Below are 22,781 nucleotides of genomic sequence, written 5' to 3' on the forward strand. Positions count from 1 at the left end.
ACGGGCTCTACTCCATTTGTCTGCCACCTCTTCGTCCTATTCACAAAGTTGCATTCTCTGCTGTTCGTGCCTCTACCGATACATGGCATCGAAGACTTGGACATCCTCATCCAGATCTTTTGAAGTCTATGTTATTTAATTTTTCACTTCCTGTTAGCAATAAAAGTTTGAGTACCTCTTGTAATTCTTGTCACATGGGGAAAATCCTCGAAACTTCGTTTGTTATCTTCAACTTTTAATAGTAATGTTTTGGATTTAATTTTTTGTGATGTTTGGGGGCCAGCACCTGTTAAATCTTTTAATGGTGATAACTATTTATTACTTTGTGTTGATCATTTCACTCGATATATGTGGATTTTCCCATTAAAACACAAATCTGATGTATATATTACTTTCAAACATTTTCATGCCATGGTTGAACGCCAATTTCAAACCAAATCAAAATCTGTCCAAACAGATTGGGGCGGAGAGTTTCGACCTCTTTCCTATTTCTTCTCCTCACTTGGAATCATTCATCGTCTCTCCTGTCCTCACACCAATGAGCAAAACGGGTTTGTTGAGAGACGCCACCGACATGTCGTGGAAATGGGTCTTACCCTTCTTGCTCAGTCGGGTGTTCCTAAGAAATTTTGGAACTTTGCTTTCGACACAGCAGTTTATCTTATCAATAGAATGCCCTCTCGTGTTGCTTCCAAAATTTCTCCTTTTGAACACATTTTTAAATTTAAACCCGATTTCTCCTTTTTGCGGGTTTTCGGATGTCAATGCTACCCTCATCTACGTCCTTATAATCACCACAAAATGGACTTCCGCTCGTTACCGTGTATCTTTCTTGGATATAGTCCATCCCATCATGGTTAGTGTCTTGATTCCAAAACTAATCGCCTTTACATTGCCCGACATGTTCGTTTTAATGAACAATACTTTCCATTCGCTCAACCTACTCACACCCCAAATCCATCCCCTCAACCCTCCCCCTATGTCTCCTCCTTCCCTATTCCTCCCAACCAACCTGCCGCCTCTTAAATACCCTCCAACACAGCCCACATCCCTAACAATCAGTCTTCTCCATCTATTCCAACTACAACCACCAACATTTCTAACCAGCCTTCTATACCCGAGCAGTCCACAACAGCCCCACAGCAGCCTGTTCCCACCCAAACAGCCCCTAATCAGCTAGCTTCTCCTATTCAGACCTATCAATGACGCCCCAAACAACTCGTTTCCACCCACACAGCCCTTAACCAACCTGTTCCCAACCAACCAACATCCACCGTTCTTTCCCAACAGCCCCCAACTCCTATCTCTGAACAACACAACACTGTCCCACTATCTGTCACAACATCTGACAACCCACCTCCTACCCTAACAAGGTCCCGACCTTCCAATCTTCGACAAAACCCCAAAACCGTCACACCATATAATGCCGCCTCTTTTCATACCCACATAACTTAATCCGACACTGAACCTGCCACCTTTACTGTTGCTAACAAGGATCCTCAATGGCGTCAAGCCATGGCTGAAGAGTATTCAGCTCTTTTGAGAAACGACACATGGACTTTAGTACCTCGTGTTCAGAATTCTAATGTGGTTGATTGTAAGTGGGTGTACAAATTAAAATGAGACCAAACTAGGGCTATGAAACGGTACAAGGCCCGCCTCGTTGCCAAGGGGTTTCGACAACAACCGGGCATTGACTATCAGGAAACATTTAGCCCTGTTGTTAAAGCAACAACAATCCGCGTGGTGCTTTCATTGGCTGTTACACAAAAATGGCCCCTAAGGCAACTTGACATACAAAATGCCTTTCTACATGGCAATCTAAAGGAGACCGTATACTTACAGCAGCCTCCCGGATTTGTTGATCCTCAGAAGCCTGACCATGTTTGTCTTTTGCACAAATCCCTATATGGTTTAAAACAGGAGCCTAGGGATGGTTTCATCGATTGACTACTGCTCTTCATGAACTCGGGTTTAGGGGGTCCAAGACCGACCCTAACTGTTTATCTACTCCTCTAAGGGCACACTATTGTATATGCTTGTGTATGTTGATGATATCATTTTGACAGGTAATAACTCACAAGCAATTGATCACGTTGTCCGCCGACTCGGCTTGTCATTTGCTGTTCATGACATGGGCAAGTTATTTTATTTTTTGGGCATTGAGATTGTTACTAACGGTTCAGATCTCCTCCTATCACAACAAAAGTATATCCCTGAACTTCTTGAGCGGGCTGATCTATCTCATGCACACCCTGTATCCTCACCGATTACTACTACAGCTAATCTTGCTCTTAGTGACAGCCCCCCGTTCCATAATCCAGTCCAGGTTCGTCAGATTGTGGGTGCTCTTCAATACGTTACATTGTCTCGCCCAGACATTACCTATGCAGTTAACAAGGTCTGCCAATTTATGCACTCGCCAACCGAAAACCAATGGTCCACAGTTAAGCGCATTCTTCGGTATTTAAAAGGTACGGCACATCATGGTCTTCTCTTCAAACACACTTCGGGTACTACCCTTCATGCCTACACAGATTCTACTTTCAACCATTTGAATGCCTTTTCTGATGCTGACTGGGCCGGCGACCCAGATGATCATCGATTCACTGGGGGATACGCAGTCTATCTTGGATCGAATCTTATTTCTTGGTGTGCACGAAAACAGAAAATTGTCTCTCGGTCATGTACTGAATCAGAATATAAAGCACTTGCCGATACGGTCACTGAACTCACTTGGCTTCGAGCACTTCTACATGAGCTTCAGGTTCCTATGAAAACGGCACCAACGTTATGGTGTGATAATCTGGGTGCAACGTACTTGTCGAAGAATCCGGTATTTCATGCACGTACAAAACATATTGAGGTGGACTTCCATCTTGTTCGGGAACTGGTTGCTCGAGGAGAACTCTCTGTTCACTTCATATCGACTGACGATCAGATCGCGGATGTCTTTACAAAGCCACTTCCCTCTCAACGTTTATTGAGCTACGGTCCAAGCTACAAGTCGCTCCTCGGCCTTAGCTTGCGGGGGAATATTAGACAATATTTATATTATCTTATAATAGAGGGTCTAGAGTGTATTTATGTTTCCTATTTATATTCCTTGTACATCATATCATTAGATAATATACAAATATAATTACCAAGATTAACTAAAATTCATCTCAACATAAAAGGCCATAAAGGAAAAAGAAAAGCAATCCAAGCAATCATGCTCATGACAATGTTGGAGTGTTTAGAAAGCGACCGATCACAACCTCGCTCAATAGAACCAAAGAAGACTTAAGTCGCATAATAGGAGTAAAATAGTTGGATTGGATTAGGATACGTGGTGTTCTTTTGCTTTTAAAGAACTTTATTGTAATCGATAATCATGTTATTTTTTATGTTATTAATTTTTGTTGTAACCTTAGTGTATTGAACAATGACTAGTGGATTACTAGAAAACAGTTATGTTGGAAGATAGTATCAAGTTATTAATATATAATTTTTTAACTCCACGAAACTTACTATTAAACATTACTCAAAATTCCTTAAAATAGAAGACAGAATAAAGAAAAACAAAAGCAAAAAAAAAAAAAAGAAAACAAAAAATATAGAAAGGGTCCCACACACATGTCCGTCCACACGAACAGAGAAGCTACGGACGGACCTTCTCAACGTGACATCCGTGGCATCTTCATCCATTGCCCACCACATCATCGTCCATGTCCATCCTTATATTATATTATATTATATATGTCACAATACTAAAAGTCTTAAGACAAAAGTACCGACATATATATATACTTATAATAATATATATACGTCACGTTTACTACTCACTCTGCCCCAACTGAATTAGGAAGATTAACCTCAGTTCTTGATCTGCTTCCCACATTAACTACCACTTCATCACCATGTTCATACTCCTTAAAACAAGCCACTCTCCCAAGCTCTTCAACCTCTTCAATCACAAGATCAAGTCTAGCCACTAATTCCACTAACAAAGCCACAAAAGCCGCAAACGGAAGCGCTTCCGAGAATTCCAAACTTGTGATCTTAAGTTTACTTAATGTGTGCCTCAAAACCCGCTTCTCGGCCTCTTTTGACTTTCGGTCAAAGGAGGCCGGGGAGTCTGGTTTTAGGTTTGATGGGTGGTGTTCTAGTTTCTGACGTGCGGTTGCGGCCACAAAGGCTAGCATTTTGGAAGTGTTGTTGGGGCTGTTTGGTCCGAGAAAGAGGCGTGGTTGGGACTTTAGAGCTGTGTTGAGGTCTTGTAACGCTTGTTGTAGATGGTTGGTGAGGGTCTCGGGCGAGCAGTGTCGTCGGTCTCTTATGCTATTAGCGAGTTCGGTTAGAGCGATTGTTACTTCAGATGCTAGATGAATGCAAGGGTCTTTGAATAATTGTCTTAACTGATCTTGGAGTCTGAAAAACATTGTAGCAAAATATGTTATCAACAAAAGTCAATAAACAAACTTTGAATTTAAATATCATAAAAGTTATTTTAATACTTTATGTCTCGTTAATGGAAAAAGGTTGCACATTATAGGGTATGATCACTTATAAAAAAATGTGACAAAACAATATAAATCCTTTAACAAAGCCCAATAAAATTAAATTTTGATCATTGTCTATTTTATTGTTTATTAATCAATATAAATATATATTACATGTTGAAAAGTAAATTAAAGATCTGATGATAAGTTATAGCCTGATCTGGAAATAACTATTTAAATCTCTTCTATATTCATATATATTCCAGAAAGAATCTTCTCTCATGAACATTCTATATATAATTAGATCTCTCTACAAACAATAACTTATTAAGCAACTTGTAAATAAATATATGGCAAATATATATGTATATATATAATTAAGAAAAAAGTACCCGAATTTCGGTTTGAAGACTTCCATGAAGAGCGACAACCCCGTAACAAAAATGTCGAAGAACGCCTCCTAGTTTCACATATTGTTGACACGGGAACTTGTGGCAATGCCACGAGTGTCTCGGCTCCCAACTTGCATGAGGCGCCTGACCATATAAATAGTTATGTTAAAAAACTATAAAAATAGTAATCAAGTTTCAATATTATTTATATAAAAAAAATTACGAGGAGCTTACTAGGGTTTCATCGGTTGATTTCGAGTCTAGAACGGCCTTATAGTTCTTGTAAATAGGATCATCTATTGTGTTATCTGAAGAGGTATGTACCCGCCTCAACACCGAGCGAGGCGGGTCAACCCACAAAGATATAGACAAGAGGCTTGAAATCAAGACATTATGAAGGCGCAAAGCCAAAACCTATGCGCATGGCGCATATCACATATGCTCACGCATATCACATATGCTCATGCATCACATGCTCAGGCATCACATATGCTCAGGCACCACAGATGCTCACGCATCACATATGCTCAGGCATCACATATGCTCAGGCACCACAGATGCTCACGCATCACATATGCTCACGCATATCACATATGCGCGTGGCGCATCCGCGCGCGGCGCATATCACATGCTCGTGCATATCACATTTGCGCATGAAACATCTGCGCGTGAGAATAAAGAGAAGACTTCGCGCATCCTCAGGATAGGCGCATATCACACATGCACATGATCAACCTCGTCCTTATCCAAATCAGGATTAGGGCAACCTTGATTGTGCACGTCAGACAACCTTCCAGAAGGTATCTTTTTAAGGAATAAGAATATGCTGATGTTGACAGCTGCCAATGAAAGGTGGACAACTCAGCAAAACCCATGTGCTACCACGTGGTTATAACCAATGAGAAAGCACCAGGTGTCCCAAAGGACACGTGGCGCAAATCAATTGGAGGAGGCCAACAAAACCCTAATTGGGTCTTAGCCCAATCAGTGGAAACCCTAGCACTATAAATACAGCATCAACTCCACAATGAGAGATCATCATAACAACAAACAACAAACACACAACCACATCAAACTACAGAGTATTCAGCTATTAAGCAATACATTCCATTTCCTTACTCTCATAACATTATCTTCTCCTACAAATACTTATTCTCACACCGGAGGGTTACCCCAAAGAGGACCCCTCTGTCCCTTTCTGAGGGGTAAGTTTACGGTGCTGTTCATTTTGTAGGTGGAAGAACCCAGATCCAAGAGAACCATCGGTGAAATAGCATAATCGCACCCGAGGAAAGTAGATCGTCTACCAGTGAGTCGATCCACGTCTCTTCATTGGCGCCATCCACTGTTACAACGGCAACAAGATCTCATCAGATCTATATAAAAAAATTTTTTTCACCATGGTTTCTGGCGTTCGTAACGTTGATCAAGTTCTGGAGGATATTGAACGTGAGGATGTTAATGAGGGACAGCAGTTTCTGAGGGTGCCGCGTGATTCTACGCGCACCACCAGTAACCGTCCCTTCATCACAACTCCTCATGGCCAGACTGAAACTCCTCCAGACGATCACACGTTACAAAATCTTGCCGGCGCGAAACAAAAAGGACCAATGGGTCCAGAAGATGAAACAAATGACCCTAAAGAATGGCTCATAAACGAGCAAAGGCGTCTAATGGACAAGTACAATGAGCTGGTCAAACACAAAACACAAAAGCAAGCGTTTGATAAGCAAACCGTTCATGGAACAAAAAGGGCGCGCGCGCCGGAAGAAGGACATTCTGTTCACACTGCACACACTGAGTTTAGTGATGAAGAAGTGCACAGCATGAGGAAGACGCGAGATACTCATGCAGGAGGCTCACAGCTCCGCGCGCACGTGAACACGGCGCCTGGAGCCAGAGCCGATCTGGATCTGCACATACCGTACAGCCCACCAGTTAGAGGGCAAGTGGACGTAACCACACCGTACAGACCAGCCATCTTGGTGAAACATTCAAAGTTCACTGAGCGCATCGCGAAGGCTCCCATCCAGCACAAAACCAAGATGCCAAGTGGTTTGGGCAAATATGACGGCACAACAGATCCAGACGATTTCTTGCAAGGTTTTTACAACACGGGAAACCTAGAGAGCTGGACGATGCCAACATGGTGTCACATGTTTGCTCGCTGCCTCACGGGCGCGGCGCGTGTCTGGTTCGAGAGCTTGCCGACTGGGCAAATCGATGGGTTCGAGGAATTATTGGAAAAGTTCCAAGCCCACTTCGTACAGCAGCGCAGACACACGCGCGACCCTGATGACATCATGCACTGCGTGCGCAGGAATGATAAAACGATTGAAGACTACATAACACGTTTCAATCAGGAGTCTTTGGCAATCGGAGGTATAACTGAGCAACTCCTGCACGTGGCCTTTATACAAGGCGCGCGCAGTGATCAACTCCGCCGAGCTCTCGTAAGCAGAGATGGCATGCCCACCACTTGGGCCAAACTAATGGAAGCATCGCGAGTCTTCGCGAGAAATGAAAAACAAATTGCCCAAGATAGGGCAAGAGAAAGAGCGCATCAAGCTGAGTCACCGCGCAGCAACGAAAAGAGGGGCAAACAGAACTCTGTATGGTCCAGGTTGCAACCAACCAGTTTTTCTTCCGCAGAAAAGCAGGCGCAACCAAGCTCACCCCAGCCCCAAAAAGATGTTCGTAATCGCGGGGAGGGTGACAAGAGGGAGAGCGGCAGAGATCGTAACAGACCTCTGCCAAGAATATGGACTCCCCTCACTAAAACGCCTTCACAGGTGTTAAGCACTGAGAATGTCCAGTTCAAAAGCCCCAAGCCACTACACTACAAGGGACCATCAGACAGTGGCAAGTACTGTGAGTTTCACAAGTCCACAGGACACAACACTGATGCATGCCATCACTTGAAGGATGCAATTGAAAAAGATGTAAAATCAGGCAAGCTGGCTCACCTGGTAAAAAACTCAAGACCAGAAAATGAACAATCAGGAGCCTCAGCCAGCAAAAAGTACAAAAGAATCTGTGTAGCCGAGGGAGGAAGGCAAGGGCAAATATCAAGAAAGAGAAGCGCGCAAATCCAAGGAGATTGGCGCGAGCAACAAGTCATCTTCCCAAGAATCAGGGGAGGCCCTTCCATCAGCAGTCCTCTTGTCATCACTACACACATTGCTCATTATGAAGTGTCAAAAGTCCTGGTGGACACTGGCAGCGAATCAGACATAATGTATGAGCAATGTTTCAGGAAACTGGATCCGGCAGACCAAGCAAGGCTTGAAATTGTGAATGCACCGATCTCTGGTGTTTCAAATGAAATCATTCATCCCCTAGGTCAAATACAATTTGAGCTAACTATGGGGGATGAGAAACACAAGCGAGCCGAAGTGGTCAACTTCTTGGTCCTGCCCACCACTTCTTGTCACAATATGATCTTGGGTAGAGGAACGATTGCCCAATTTAACGCCATACCGTCGCCAGCGCACGGCGCGTTGGGGTTCCCAACACCAACAGGTGTAACTTTTGTATACCGAGATCATTTGTGCGCAGTGACAAGTACTCCGCGGGAGGGGAGAATGAAACTTCCAATGGCAGACAACGCGCCAGAGGAATGGATTCTCAACCCGAAATTCCCGGAGCAAAAAATCACAATTGGCGCTACGATATCAGACGACACGAGGTTGAGAATGAAAAGATTGCTCACAGCATATATGTCGGTCTTCGCGTGGCAACACTCTGATATGACTGGGGTTCCGCGAGACCTGGCACAACATGCTCTCAACACGTTCAAGTCTGTAGAGCCAATTGCTCAAAAGAAGAGAGTCATGGGGGATGAGAAAGCGAGGGCCATGAATGAGCAGGTTGAGGATTTACTGCGCGCAAACATCATCCGCCCGATACGATACCAGACGTGGGTAGCCAATCCTGTGATGGTAAAGAAAAGTAACGGGTCGTGGAGGATGTGCATTGACTTCAAGGACCTCAACAAAGCGTGCCCAAAAGATTGTTACCCCCTCCCAAACATCGACGCAAAGGTGGACTCCGTGGCGCCATTCAAGCTCAAATGTTTCCTGGATGCCTACAAGGGCTATCACCAGATTCAAATGGCACCACAAGATGAGGACAAGACCGCCTTCAGAACCGACAAGGGTGTTTTTTGTTACACAAAAATGCCCTTTGGTTTGAAGAATGCGGGCGCCACCTACCAAAGACTTATGGATGCCGTTTTCAACGAGCAAATTGGAAGAAACCTAGAAGTCTATGTGGATGATTTGGTGATCAAAAGCAGGGAGGAAAAACAAATGCTCAAAGACATCGAGGAAACCCTCGAGCGCCTAAAGGAAGTTAACATGAAGCTCAATCCGAGCAAATGCACTTTCGGCGTACAAGAGGGAAAATTTCTGGGTGTAATGGTCACCAAGGATGGTTTCAAGGTGAATCCTGAGAAGGTGGAGGCCATCCTTGACATGCCTTCGCCATCCACCATGAAAGAGGTCCAGAAGCTGAATGGTAGATTGGTTTCAATCAACAGGTTCCTAGCGAACCATGCAAGCAAATCTACCCCATTTGTCAACACATTGAGGAATTGCTTAAAGAAAAGCCAATTCAAATGGACTCCTGAGGCCGAGCAAGCTTTCAGGGAGATAAAAGAATGTTTGATAAATCTGCCCGCGCTCACAGCTCCACTTCCTGGTGAAACTTTGACATTATACCTATCAGCAGGAGAGCGCGCCATCGGCGCAGTATTATTGGTGGATCGCAAGGGAATCCAAACGCCAATATACTATGTGAGTCGGGTGCTGACAGATCCTGAGACGCGCTACTCCATCATGGAAAAGTTAGTTTTGTCACTAACACACGCGTCGCGCAAGCTTCATAGATATTTCAATGGTCATCCCATTGAAGTTCTGACTGGTTACAACATCCAGCAAGTCTTGCGGCGCCCCGCGCTCTCAGGAAGGCTGACAAAATGGGCGCTGGAATTAGGCGAGCACACGATCGCCTATAAGCCCCGTCCAGTAATAAAGGGACAAGTCTTAGCTGATTTCATCGCTGAAATTCCAGAAGGAAAAATTGAAGAGGCTCAGCGCGAGGTAGACCCTCCGCGAGCCAATGATGAAGAAAATGTTTGGAGATTGTTCACTGACGGAGCTTCAAACAACGAGGGGTCCGGCGCAGGCCTTAAACTGGTGGATCCAGAGAATCATGAATATACTTACGCCATCAGGTTGGACTTCAAGAGCACCAAGTATGAAGCCCTGCTGGCTGGGCTGCGCATCGCGCACAAATTCGGAGTTAAAAAACTAGAGGCCCATGTTGATTCATACTTGGTAGCAGCACAGGTCAATGGCCTTTATGATGCCAAGGAGAACACCATGCCTCTATATCTAGAGCAGGCGAAAAAACTCATCGAGCAATTTGACTGCTTCAGGATCATTCATATTCCGCGCAGTGAAAACAAATCTGCTGACGCGCTGAGCAAGATGGCATCAACCAGCTTCGATCACTTTGGCAAAGATGTCAGAGTGGAAGTAATGAGCAACCCGTCGGTGGGAGCGAAGTCTGTCCTTGTAACTCATACGACCCCTTCATCATGGATAACTCCAATAATGGAATTCTTGAAGGAGGGAAAGGTACCGGGCAATCGTGCACAGGCGAGGAAGATAAGGCACAAATCGCAGAACTATGAACTGCTTGATGGTACATTATATCGACGCTCTTATCTTGGACCACTCATGAAATGCCTAGATGCTGAGGAAGCAAGCTATGTGATCAGAGAGATACACGAAGGAATCTGTGGAATACATGCTGGCCCGCGCATGGTGGTTGCCAAGGCAATGAGCGCAGGTTACTATTGGCCAGGCATGTACTTGGACGCTTTAAAAGAGATCCAAAAATGCAAAGCATGTCAGAGCTATGCGCCAAACACCATGCGGCCAAAGAACAACTTGATTCCGGTAACCTCCGCATGGCCTTTCCACAAATGGGCAATCGATATTGTGGGTCCCCTACCGCAAGCGCCAGGGCGAGTAAAATTTTTGGTAGTGGCAGTAGACTATTTCACAAAATGGGTTGAAGCCAAGCCACTAGCAAAAATCACAGCCGAAGCGATGAAGCAGTTTATCTGGAGCCACATCATATGCCGTTTTGGCTTGCCCATGGAAATTGTGAGCGATAATGGCAAGCAATTCACTGACAAGAAGATATCCAGCTGGCTCAAGGAATTGCGCATCAACCAAATTTTCACTTCAGTTTATCACCCTCAGGGGAATGGACAAGTGGAACGCGCGAACCAAAGCTTGTTAAATGGGCTGAAGAAAAGGTTGGAGGGAGAATCCCATTCTTGGGTCGAAGAGCTACCTAATGTCCTGTGGGCACACAGGACATTAAGCAAAACCAGCAATGGCGAATCCCCGTTCAGCCTAACCTATGGAACGGAGGCAATGATTCCAGCAGAAATTGGATGCCCATCCCATAGAGTGCTCATGATGAGCAAGATTGATAACGAGCGCGAAAGACGCTTGGATCTCAACTTACTTGAAGGGCGCAGAGAGGTGGCTATCATCAGTGAAGCCAAATACAAGAAAAAACTGGAAAAATATTACAACCAGCGCGTGAAAGAATGCCACTTCAAGAAAAATGATTTTGTCCTTCGAAACAATGAAGCTAGCCGCGCGATACCCCCGGGAAAAATGTCCCCCAATTGGGAGGGACCTTATCAAGTCTTGGAAGAATTGGGAAAAGGCGCATACGCCTTAAAAGATTTGAATGGAAAGAAGATCCCGCGCGCATGGAACGCGGCACAGCTTAGAAAATGTTTCATGTAAAAAATGTCAAGTTTGTAATCAAGGCTTTTTAAGCCATTATGAATAATGATACGCGCTATCTTCACTTATTGTGGATTCTATTACCCTTTGCATACATGTTTCACACTTCCCTTTATTAATTTTGAGCAATACGACAACATTGTATTGACATCAAAACGAAATAAAAACGAAGTAAAACATACATGCGCGAGCTTCAAGCTCAAACGCGTTAACGAGTCTTAACTATAAAACGTCAGGGCCTTAGCCCAATTCTATTACCTTTTGCATACATGTTTCACACTTCCCTTTATTAATTTTGAGCAATATGATAACATTGTATTGACATCAAAACGAAATAAAACGAAGTAAAACATACATGCGCGAGCTTCAAGCTCAAACGCGTTAATGAGTCTTAACTCTAATACGTCAGGGCCTTAGCCCAATAATGTGAGCCTTAGCTCAAATCACTCACAACATCCATCCTACATGCTGCGCAGACTGACCATAAAAATACCTAAGCACAACTAAGGCAAAGCGAATGCCAAAACATAGTTGTTAAGGTCTCAGGTCGAGGTCGCGCATGAAATTGTAATGGATATCTGAGTAACACATATTGACACGTAAAGGCTAAAAAACTCATAATTCCATGCGCGAAAAAGTCGCGCAAAAGAGGAATAATGAAAACGCCAAGGCACATGTCAACATAATCAAGATATGGCAAAATCACTTACAATATGACAAGGGTTAAGTATAATAAATTCCTTACAACCTTGTTCTTATTCCAACGTGCAAGCATATCTTATATTCAACAAGCAAACATGCAATATAAAGAGATGAATGGGAATGCGCAAGATGCGAAGAAGGGAAAAACAAAATTTCATTCCAAAGCATTGAAATTTACAAGTTTACAAGATGATGAGATACAAATTACAAATAAAAATAAAAAACATGAAGGGCTTCTCAGGTCTCCACGTCGACTTCAGCCTCTTCATCATCCTCATCACCGCCCTCAACATCTGGCGCAGCTCGCTCCTCATCATCTCCAACTGACCATAGTCAAGTTGTTCATCTTGAATGGAGTCTTCTAGCACAACAGTGTCAGGAGCGGATCCTTTGGCCACGCCAGAGCCGCTAGCAGGAGCAGTATTCCCTGCGCCGTCATCGCCGCCGCCAGCTCCTTCGCACTCGTCAAGTAAATTCTTTAGCGCGCCAAGATCGGGCTGGTCAGCAAGCGCGGATATCTGCAAATCATAAGGAAAATTATGAGTACAAAAAGACTTGGAAAATAAGTCAAGGTAATCTCATTAAAGTTAAAATACCTGCGCAAGGACGGGAATGGGAGTATTCAAATACTTCTCCCCCATCGCGGCCATGTCCGCGCAGGCAACGTCGCTCTGATAAGGGTAATCGGATGGGTTCTTCTTCAACATGCCATATTCATAGCCATCCGTAAACCCTTCAGCTCGACCCACCAAGCGCGCTGGCAGCGTTGCAATCCATCACAAGGGCCTGGAACTTGTCTGAGTATTTCATCGCGTAAGCGCAACGAGTCATGCCCTGTGAGATTAGCCATTGGCGATCCTGCGCGAGGGAAGCAACAGACGTCTCGAGGGCAGGAACCTGAGAGTTTAACAACTCAACAGTCTCCTTAGTCTTTTTCAGCTCCTCTTTGTCGGACGCTGCTGCCGCCAAGGCTTCTTCCTTTTCCGCCCGCGCAGCATCAAGTGCTTCCTGGCTAGACGCTGCCGTCGCCAAGGCTTCATCTTTATCGGCCTGCGCGGCCGCCAGCTCCTTCTTCAGGCGCGCAACCTCACTCTCCAGCGATGATTTGTCAGTTATAGACTGGACAAGAGCTTGGTCACGCGCCTCCGCGTCCAGCTCCAAGTCGCGCACTCTACGCGCGTACTTGGCAGCGTCCGCCTCGGCCGCCTGCAGCTTCTCCCGCGCAGCCTGTAGCTCATGCCCGCGCTTAACGAACGCGGTGTTGGCACTTGCCCTGTTCTCACTGAGCTCTGCTTGGAGCTTCTCAGCTCTCTCTCGAGCATCAGAAAGATGCCAAGCAGATACTTTAGCCTCTTGCTTGGCTTCCGCAAGAGCATCACGTACCTTTACGTAATCATAGAGAAGCTCTTGGGAGGCAGCAAAGAAAGCCGACCCAGCAAACAGATGATCTTTAAGCAAGTCATCGCGAGCGCGGGCCTCCTGAAACCTCCTTTCAGCTGGAGGCACAGAATGAGCCCAGAAGTCCTCACACACACCCATGGACTGAAATGAGCTGTCCTCAGTAATGTTCCATCTCGGGCGGTAGATGTGATCGGCTTCCTGCAAACACAAAGTAATGATCTAAGTCATCAAAAATTAATATGAAAGTTCGCGCAGCGGAGCAAAAACAAAATTATACCTGCGGGGACGAAGCAGAAAAGTCAGCGGCAGGCCCACGAGAAGACGGCGACGCGAAACCTCGTGGCGCTGCAGGGCTGGCGCGGCCGCCGTCAGAGTCTTCAGCATGAACCTCCTCATCCTCCTCTGAAATAGGCCTCTTCTCCTGCGACCTAGAATCAAAATCAGTCTCGCGAGGAGGGCTGTGCGCAGGAGGAGGTGAGGGAGGTCTCGACGCCGCCAGATCGGCGCGTAAAACGGCCTCCTGCTTCTTAGTAATCCCGATGAGGGGAGATTCATCGCTTGCAGGAGCAGGAGCAGAGCCAACGGCGCTGGCACCGGCGCCAGGAGTGCCGCCAGCAGCTTGTACGCCAGCTACGGCTTCTATGAAAAAATCAACAAAAAGAAATGGTTCATGACTTGATCTAAAAGAAAGTCAGAAAATAAGAGCGCAATACGTACCTTGGCGCAACTCCGTTCGCGAAGCAAACATCGCCATGAAGTCCATTCTACCCTTCTTTGAGGGTAAAACAGGGGACTTCGAAGCGACCTCCGGCGCAGCCTCGGCATCTTGTTGCGCTGTCGCCGGCTCTACAAACATTTGAGTGAGCAAAGATTCATTAGTAATTCTATCAGAATCGCGCTCATAGAACCATAAAAGATAAGCAAAGGATAAGCAAAGTATACCTGTCGAAGGCGCAACGCCGCTTCCCTTTTCCACCGCGCGAAGGGAGGAGGTAGTAGCACCATACCTCGTGTGGACAGGAGGTCTGCCCACTTTTTGAGGCAGGGAAGACAAGGGAAACTTGGAGGGAAACTCCTGGGTTTTCTCAAATCCCCCTGCCTGAGTAGGAGGATCCTTAGCAGCAAGGGCAACATCTTTCTTCTGTTTCTTACTGGCCCCTGCGCCAGTTTTCCCCTTAGCTTTACGCTTTAGTTGGGGCGCCTCCTCCTCCTCCTCTTCCGCGAGCTCCAGCTCGTAGTTCTCAAGCGCGTCTACAATACACGCAACAGAAATGTTAGCAAAATTTGGTATTATAAAGGAAAATGCATAAGTACAAAGGCTTACCAGGCGCATCGCTGTCAAAGACAAATCCCAGATCAACAGGGATGAACATGTCATCAAATCGATCGGGGAAGCCAACCTCCCCAGCGCCCAGCGCGATGGAGCCACCCTCCATATGCTCATCATAGGCGGCGTGGACATACTCCTTGACGACTGCACAAAACAAGTCAAATGATATCAGCAAAAAGAATCATATTCGCGCAGAAGTAAGGCAATGAGATGAACTTACACAAGCCGTCAACTTGGATAACGGGCTCAGTCGCGCTGTCAGCCCACCTCCTGCTCATACCGACCCCCACCAGCGCCTCCTCACAAATTTTCTTGGCGGGGGATGGTTCGGCGGTCAACTTTTTAACCCAGGCGCCAGCGGGGTTCTTGAAGACACCCACATCCGCAGGCGCAGAAGAGATCGCGCGCATCGTCATGCGGATGGGGATCACACCAGCCCTGATGTAAAAAAACCTCTCAGACCAGTCATGAAGGCTCTTGAATGAAACAGTGGAGCACTTCACCTTCTGACTGCGAGGAATAAATGAGAACCAAGAATCTTGGATCTTGGGCTTGTAAAAAAATTGAAAGCGACGAGGGGTGGGCTCCTCGCGCTGAGATTTGCACATGAACTCAAAGTGAGTCATGCGCACGAGTCCAAACGGATGGACTTGGGATATATGAATCCCATAGAACCTAAGCACCGCACCCAAAAACCTTGTCATCGGGAGACGAAGGTTGCAATGGGTGAAAAAATGGCAGTAAAGGGATATATAGCCGGTAGGCGGGTCCGCCGCCGTTTGCCCGGCCCCAGGCAACATGCAGCCAAACACAGGGAGAAAACCCTGAGAGGCGATAAGGCTGTCAAGATCAGCCTGCCTCAGTTTGCAGGGGATTTCATTCCACCTCTTCACGGCCTTGGTCCTCCCTACCTCCTCCGATGAGGCCTCAGCAGCCTTCTTCCCCTTGCCGGTCTTCTTCAATGTAGACATTACTAACGATTTTCTACGGCAATGGATGGGGGAGATTGTGTTGTCTGAGCTATCAGACATACAACTGTAACAACGAACAAAGGATGATCTGAAGAACAGAGACCTGGAAGCAGAAGACAGCTAATCGGAATAGAATGAAAGAAAGAAAAGCTCTGAATAAGCAAGAAGATGAAGAATAAAAACTCTAAGGGCTGGCTTTTATAGGCCCAGGAGAGAGAAAAATTGGTGCCGATCGGACTTCACGCGCCCCCACTCGCAGGTGTAAGCCAACGCGAGCGCGACACGTGTCCTTGACACTGTGTGAGGGGACACGAAAAGAAACTGTACAGCTGCTGCCAGAGTTCACGCGCCACCACTCGCAGGAACGGACCAACGCGAGCGCGACACGTGTCCCTGACACTATGTGAGGGGACACGAAAGGCAACTGTAGCACCTCGAGCACACGAAAGGTCTGACACGTCTCCATCACTGACGCATGTCAGCAACAACCAACCACGTACAGGGACGATTCGCTTTCAACTAAAAGGATAGAATTTCGCGCAACGATGAATAATAAGAAGAAAAAGACAAAACCCTTACTAAAAGAGCAAGCTATTTAGTCTAACATCTATCTTACCTCGCTCGCGCGAGAAAAGACACACATTAGACTGGGGGGGCTTGAAGAGGTATGTACCCGCCTCAACACCGAGCGGGGCGGGTCAACCCACAAAGATATAGACAAGAGGCTTGAAATCAAGACATTATGAAGGCGCAAAGCCAAAACCTATGCGCATGGCGCATATCACATATGCTCACGCATATCACATATGCTCATGCATCACATGCTCAGGCATCACATATGCTCAGGCACCACAGATGCTCACGCATCACATATGCTCACGCATCACATATGCTCAGGCATCACATATGCTCAGGCACCACAGATGCTCACGCATCACATATGCTCACGCATATCACATATGCGCGTGGCGCATCCGCGCGCAGCGCATATCACATGCTCGTGCATATCACATTTGCGCATGAAACATCTGCGCGTGAGAATAAAGAGAAGACTTCGCGCATCCTCAGGATAGGCGCATATCACACATGCACATGATCAACCTCGTCCTTATCCAAATCATGATTAGGGCAACCTTGATTGTGCACGTCAGACAACCTTCCAGAAGGTATCTTTTTAAGGAATAAGAATATGCTGATGTTGACAGCTGCCAATGAAAGGTGGACAACTCAGCAAAACCCATGTGCTACCACGTGGTTATAACCAATGAGAAAGCACCAGGTGTCCCAAAGGACACGTGGCGTAAATCAATTGGAGGAGGCCAACAAAACCCTAATTGGGTCTTAGCCCAATCAGTGGAAACCCTAGCACTATAAATACAGCATCAACTCCACAAGGAGAGATCATCATAACAACAAACAACAAACACACAACCACATCAAACTACAGAGTATTCAGCTATTAAGCAATACATTCCATTTCCTTACTCTCATAACATTATCTTCTCCTACAAATACTTATTCTCACACCGGAGGGTTACCCCAAAGAGGACCCCTCTGTCCCTTTCTGAGGGGTAAGTTTACGGTGCTGTTCATTTTGTAGGTGGAAGAACCCAGATCCAAGAGAACCATCGGTGAAATAGCATAATCACACCCGAGGAAAGTAGATCGTCTACCAGTGAGTCGATCCACGTCTCTTCATTATCTATTTCTAATATTTCTGATTCTTCATCGTTGAAGTATTTGTTGACACAAGCTGCATTTTGTTTAAAAAGAAAAATAAAACATATTTAATAATTAATTAACCTCTTAAATGTAAATCATATGGAAATTAATATATTGTCTAAATATACACATATATACCATCTATTGATTTTGCTAGACCTTCAATCTTGGTGACAGTTGAATTATGAAGATCTTGGCCAGACCAATTCGGGAAGAAGAAAAGACTCATAAATATACAAACACCAGAACCAATCGCAATCATGGAAATGCGCCCTTGCGCTAGTTTTAGGATATCGTCGACGCGATAACTTGATACGGTGATCAAGTTAAACGTCAAGAGGAATATTAACACACCATAATCATAATTCTTTTTAATTTTAGGAAAAACCTCAAAAAAGTAGTTGATGCTCCTACAAAAAATTGCAAAAATGAAATAAATTTATATATTAAACATGTTTAAGTTTATATATTATTGCAAAAAATTTAATTCTATTTGTTACCAATTAGAAAAACCGAAGCTCCAATGAAAACAGCTCGAAAAACCTTCCCGTATTCTCTGGCTATAAACTCGAATAAAAAGGCTAGTGTCGCCGCTAGCAATGTCCCGAATCCTCTATTTAATCCTTTGCATATCGTCGCACCTATCAAATTAAATGTGATAATAAATATACATATACAGTGACAACTGACACGTTCATTTCAGAACCAACAATATGAAAACTTACCAACGGTAAACTCAAGCACGACGACGACGGTCATGACAGCCCAAATAGCATTTTGTCCGATCCCTTTAAACAAGGGATCCATTAGGTATAACAAGGACACTAATGTCAAAGAAAACCCTACTTTAAATGCATGGATCAGCCTCCTCGGATCATCTTTGCCAACTTTCCATGTTTTTCGACATATGTAGCCCGGAAATCTCTTCAACTTCTCAGCGTAAATCTTTGTTTTCTTGCTGAAATGGGCCATCTTCGTGTCCGTAAACCTCGTACACATTTGCATCAATAGATTGATGGATGCACTTGCTTGTGTTCAAGAGTTGTTGAACAAAAACTATGTGATGTTGACAAAAGAATATATAATGAGCAGCATATGGTTTGTACTAAAATATATAGGTGTGTTATGTGGAGGACAGATATGATTTTTGTATATTCATTGAAAGCGATGGACTAGAAAGAGATATATATAATAAAAGGTTAATCATTGTTGATTAAAGAAATGTGATCAGTCAAAATAATAGATGAAACCATTGCAAGAAATATGACAGCTTTACCAAATACATTTAATTTGTTTAGATGTTATGATTGCATATACGAGATAATGACTATGTGTATTATATATTTATATATGCAACTATGCAAGTTATTTAATTTCTTAACTAATTTGATTAATAGTATATTTCGTCTTTAAGATGGTGAATTTTTTAAAAATATAAATAAATAAAGGGTATCTACTACATTAAAGATATCAAAATAATTTAATTTTCAATAAATTACGTTGTGTTATTTTCGAATTTATAATATTTAAACTACGAGAACTATACTATTCACATGTATATAAAGATTTAAATGTAATGTAGTACGTACGTAAAAACCACACTTGTTTCCTAAATTACTTTGGTTTTCTTATATGTGTGGTTTTCCAGTTCTTGATATATTTTTGATTTATTTTTTCTTTTTCTTTTTTTTAATGACTAAATTTTTGTATTTTATAGGATTTGAACTTGTGACTTCTATTCTTGATTTTTAATAATTATTATATATACAATTTTAAATTCAAAGTATTAAAAAACTTTTTTGTAAGTACAATTTTTTAATATATACAAGTTCAAAATTCAAAGTATTATAAAAAATAAACCCTTTATTGCAAGCATTCACTTTACTAGTGAGAGATAAGGGGTTCAAACCTCACTATCACCAATTTATATAGGAGATATGAGGGATGACCCTGGCTTGCCAGGGTTCGAGTCCTGATCTCACCCGGTTTTACCGGCTCCTCGCTGTCGTGCCATTTGGCGGGCGTTGGGCGGGTTTTTCCGGTGAATCCCTCAATAGGTGGACCGCTTGGGGCTCCGTCTGTCCAGACTAGTAGCCGGCTCGGGCTACCTTTAGCCAATGGGGCCGCGCACGGAGTATCCGGCGTTACTTAGTTGATCGTTAAAAAAAAATAAACAAAAAATATCTTTGAATGTGATTTATCGGTCAATGTACACGTATTTAAAGTATATTAATTAACCTAGATTAAAAAAAGATTAGGTATATAAAATTTTCAAATATAAAAATGAAGCATTAGTTAATGCACATAATGTTTATTTGTAATAAGAGGGATCCTCAGCTTATGTAAGATGATTACTTCAATGCACTAAATTAATGGTTAGAGGTGGGTAAAAAAACTGAAAGACAGGTTAGTGAAACGAGACGAACTGCTTCAGAAACCGAACAAAATCATCAGTTTTAATCAATCGGAGTTACTTCACTGAAATGGTTAAAAAAGAAGTAAATTAGATAAAAACTGGTTTCAAACGCACCAGCTATTTTCTCGTCCTATAAGATTTCAAGCCAAACCGGCTTAAACGAAACTAATTTTGATTTTTCTTGTTAAGGCAAAAACTTATTTATAAACCTCTACTAATGGCTCATGAAACCTACAATGTCTATTTAGTTCAATATGCCAAGAAATGAAAATGTTTATTTACCAAAATACCCTTCAGTAGTTCATGATAAAATCATAAAATATTGAGATTTTTTTTATATATTTTAATGTATAACTTCCATATCAAGAAAACGTTAACAATAAAGTGACAGGCAAACAGACAACAAGCTGTGTCGCTAGCCCCTTTTGAATAACAAAGCCAATTCTACTAAAAACGAAACTTTGTGACCTAGGAGTTGAAGAGGTTCCGTGTACGACACGTTGAACCATACTAAAAAAATTTACAGCCTCTGGGGCCAGGAAACCAAATGTTTAAAATTTGGTTAAAATTTAAATTGTTGGTTGGATTTTTGTTTAAAATTTGATAGTAAGAACAAGTGTTGGTTGGATTTTGGTTAACTAACACGAATACACTATGAATCAAATACAGCTGTGAAGTTCATTCTCATTTGCTGCTTCCTAGTGGCTACTTGTTTCACACCTTTTGAGCATTAGTAGTTCGATTTTGTTAGAACTCAACATGCATTAGTTACATTTAAAAGAACACTAGTAATTCAATTTTGAGAACACTAGACCACTAGTAGTTCAATTTGGTTAGAAACCAGGCTAGAATCAGTCGTATTATTTGTTTGATCTTACTAAATCATAAAATAAAAGTAAATAAATAAACCATCATGAAAGTAACAATCCCTAGTCTATTAGACCAAATGACATGCAAATAATTTTTTTAACAACAAATGTCTTGAAACCAGGAATCACCCTGACACATGAATCGCTATTTGGTCAGAATAACAGAGCTCGATGACCTAGCGCGAAGAAAACATCAAGTCAATAAAAGATGAGTTTTTTTAAATGTTTTACAAAAGCTACTTAGAATGTTTTATGTAAAGAAAGCCATTAAACGTTTATTATATATAATGCTTTCCAGTGTTATTAATTCTAGAATATGAATAAAAGATGGATTATTGGCTAGTCAATTTGGGTTAGAATTTTGTTAGAAAAGATATTTATTGTATTAATAAAATAATCTAATATAAAATTTGTAGTATTTAAGAAAATATTAAAAAACCAAAAGCGACGTGACATGTTTTCTCCCAAGTCCATTGTGAACTCGCAATGTTGACCACATTTTAAGGCTGAGGGGTGTGGGGTTTTAACGGGGGCGCTAGAGCCCCTCCGCTCGCGTCCCCAGGCGCTAGCACCACACCCCTGGGGCGCGAGAGGGGCGCGAGCACGAAAAACAAAGCAGACGCAAGCCCCTTAGCGGCTGAGGATGGGCGTAAAGATGCATGGGAATGTGTGATCTAGCCGTTGGACATTTAAAATGAGCCGTTGGGCTCTTATTTAATAAAAAAAAAAGTTTTTTCTTCCTATATATAACCCATTTCACATAAAACAATTACCACAACTTCAAAAAAAAACCCAAAATCAACCCATCTTCCAAACTTTTTTTTAAAAACATGGCTGGAAATTGGTACCCAAACCTAGATTCAGATTATATTGACGACGATTTATGGTCGTCACCGCACCAACCGATGTTTTATTCGGAGCCGCAACAATCATCCGGCTTTCAACCATCCAACATACAACCGTCTCCTAACTTTGTTGTTCCGGAGACACAAGAATCACACGGTGAAGCTACGGGACAAAGAAGACGCGCCCACCGGAAAAAACAAGTTGCAACGGACGGGTCGGGACCGGCTTCGACTCCGAGGACGAAACGGAAAACCACTCCGTGGTCATCGGATGAGAAGGAAGCCTTGTGTCGGGCTTGGATAGTCATTTCTGAGGATCGGCGTTGCGGTAATTGTTTTAACGTTTTTAAAAATGATTTTTAATAAAAAAGTTAAATAAAAAAGTTAAATGACTTACAAATTTATTTATTCATTTTGCAGCCGACTACCAAAAGAGCAAGATTTTTTGGACAAAGGTTAGGGAGACGTTCTATACGCTCGTTGGGAGTACAGAGCGGAACGCCGATATGATTTCGGGTCGGTGGTCCGAAATCAGAAAATTTGTCGGCTTGTTTACTAATCTTTTCAACAGGAACAGCGGTCGTATGAGACCAAGTGGCAGTGATGATTTGGCGGTTTACAATTTCACTGTCGAAGAGTGGAAGCAGGAGTGTTTGCGGAGGTATGGGACGGTGAAGACGTGGGACGATGTAAAGTTGTGGGAGAGGTTGAAAAGGTGTTCCAAGTGGGTTGAGCTGGTGGCGCCGGACGTTGATGCGGAAGTACGGCCGAAACGGACTAAAACAAGTTCGTCCGGAGCGTATAGCACTTCAA

General features: G+C 43.5%; 1 pseudogene across 1 annotated transcript; it reads right to left on the minus strand.

Annotated features, from left to right (window-relative positions):
- Positions 1–3,811: 3,811 nt before the first annotated feature.
- LOC143570448 (aluminum-activated malate transporter 12-like) lies at positions 3,812–18,852 on the minus strand (annotated as a pseudogene). The gene is made up of 8 exons (XR_013141933.1): positions 18,564–18,852; positions 18,339–18,479; positions 17,977–18,248; positions 17,806–17,869; positions 6,394–6,398; positions 5,111–5,172; positions 4,877–5,020; positions 3,812–4,413 (listed from the first exon to the last, which is right to left on the minus strand). The product of XR_013141933.1 is annotated as an aluminum-activated malate transporter 12-like (transcript).
- Between the last annotated feature and the right edge of the window lie 3,929 nt (positions 18,853–22,781).

This window comes from Bidens hawaiensis, unplaced genomic scaffold (assembly GCF_021521415.1).
Source record: "Bidens hawaiensis isolate Kalapana, Puna unplaced genomic scaffold, B.hawaiensis_p1.1 tig00024988_1, whole genome shotgun sequence".
In the NCBI taxonomy this organism is placed as follows: domain Eukaryota; kingdom Viridiplantae; phylum Streptophyta; class Magnoliopsida; order Asterales; family Asteraceae; genus Bidens; species Bidens hawaiensis.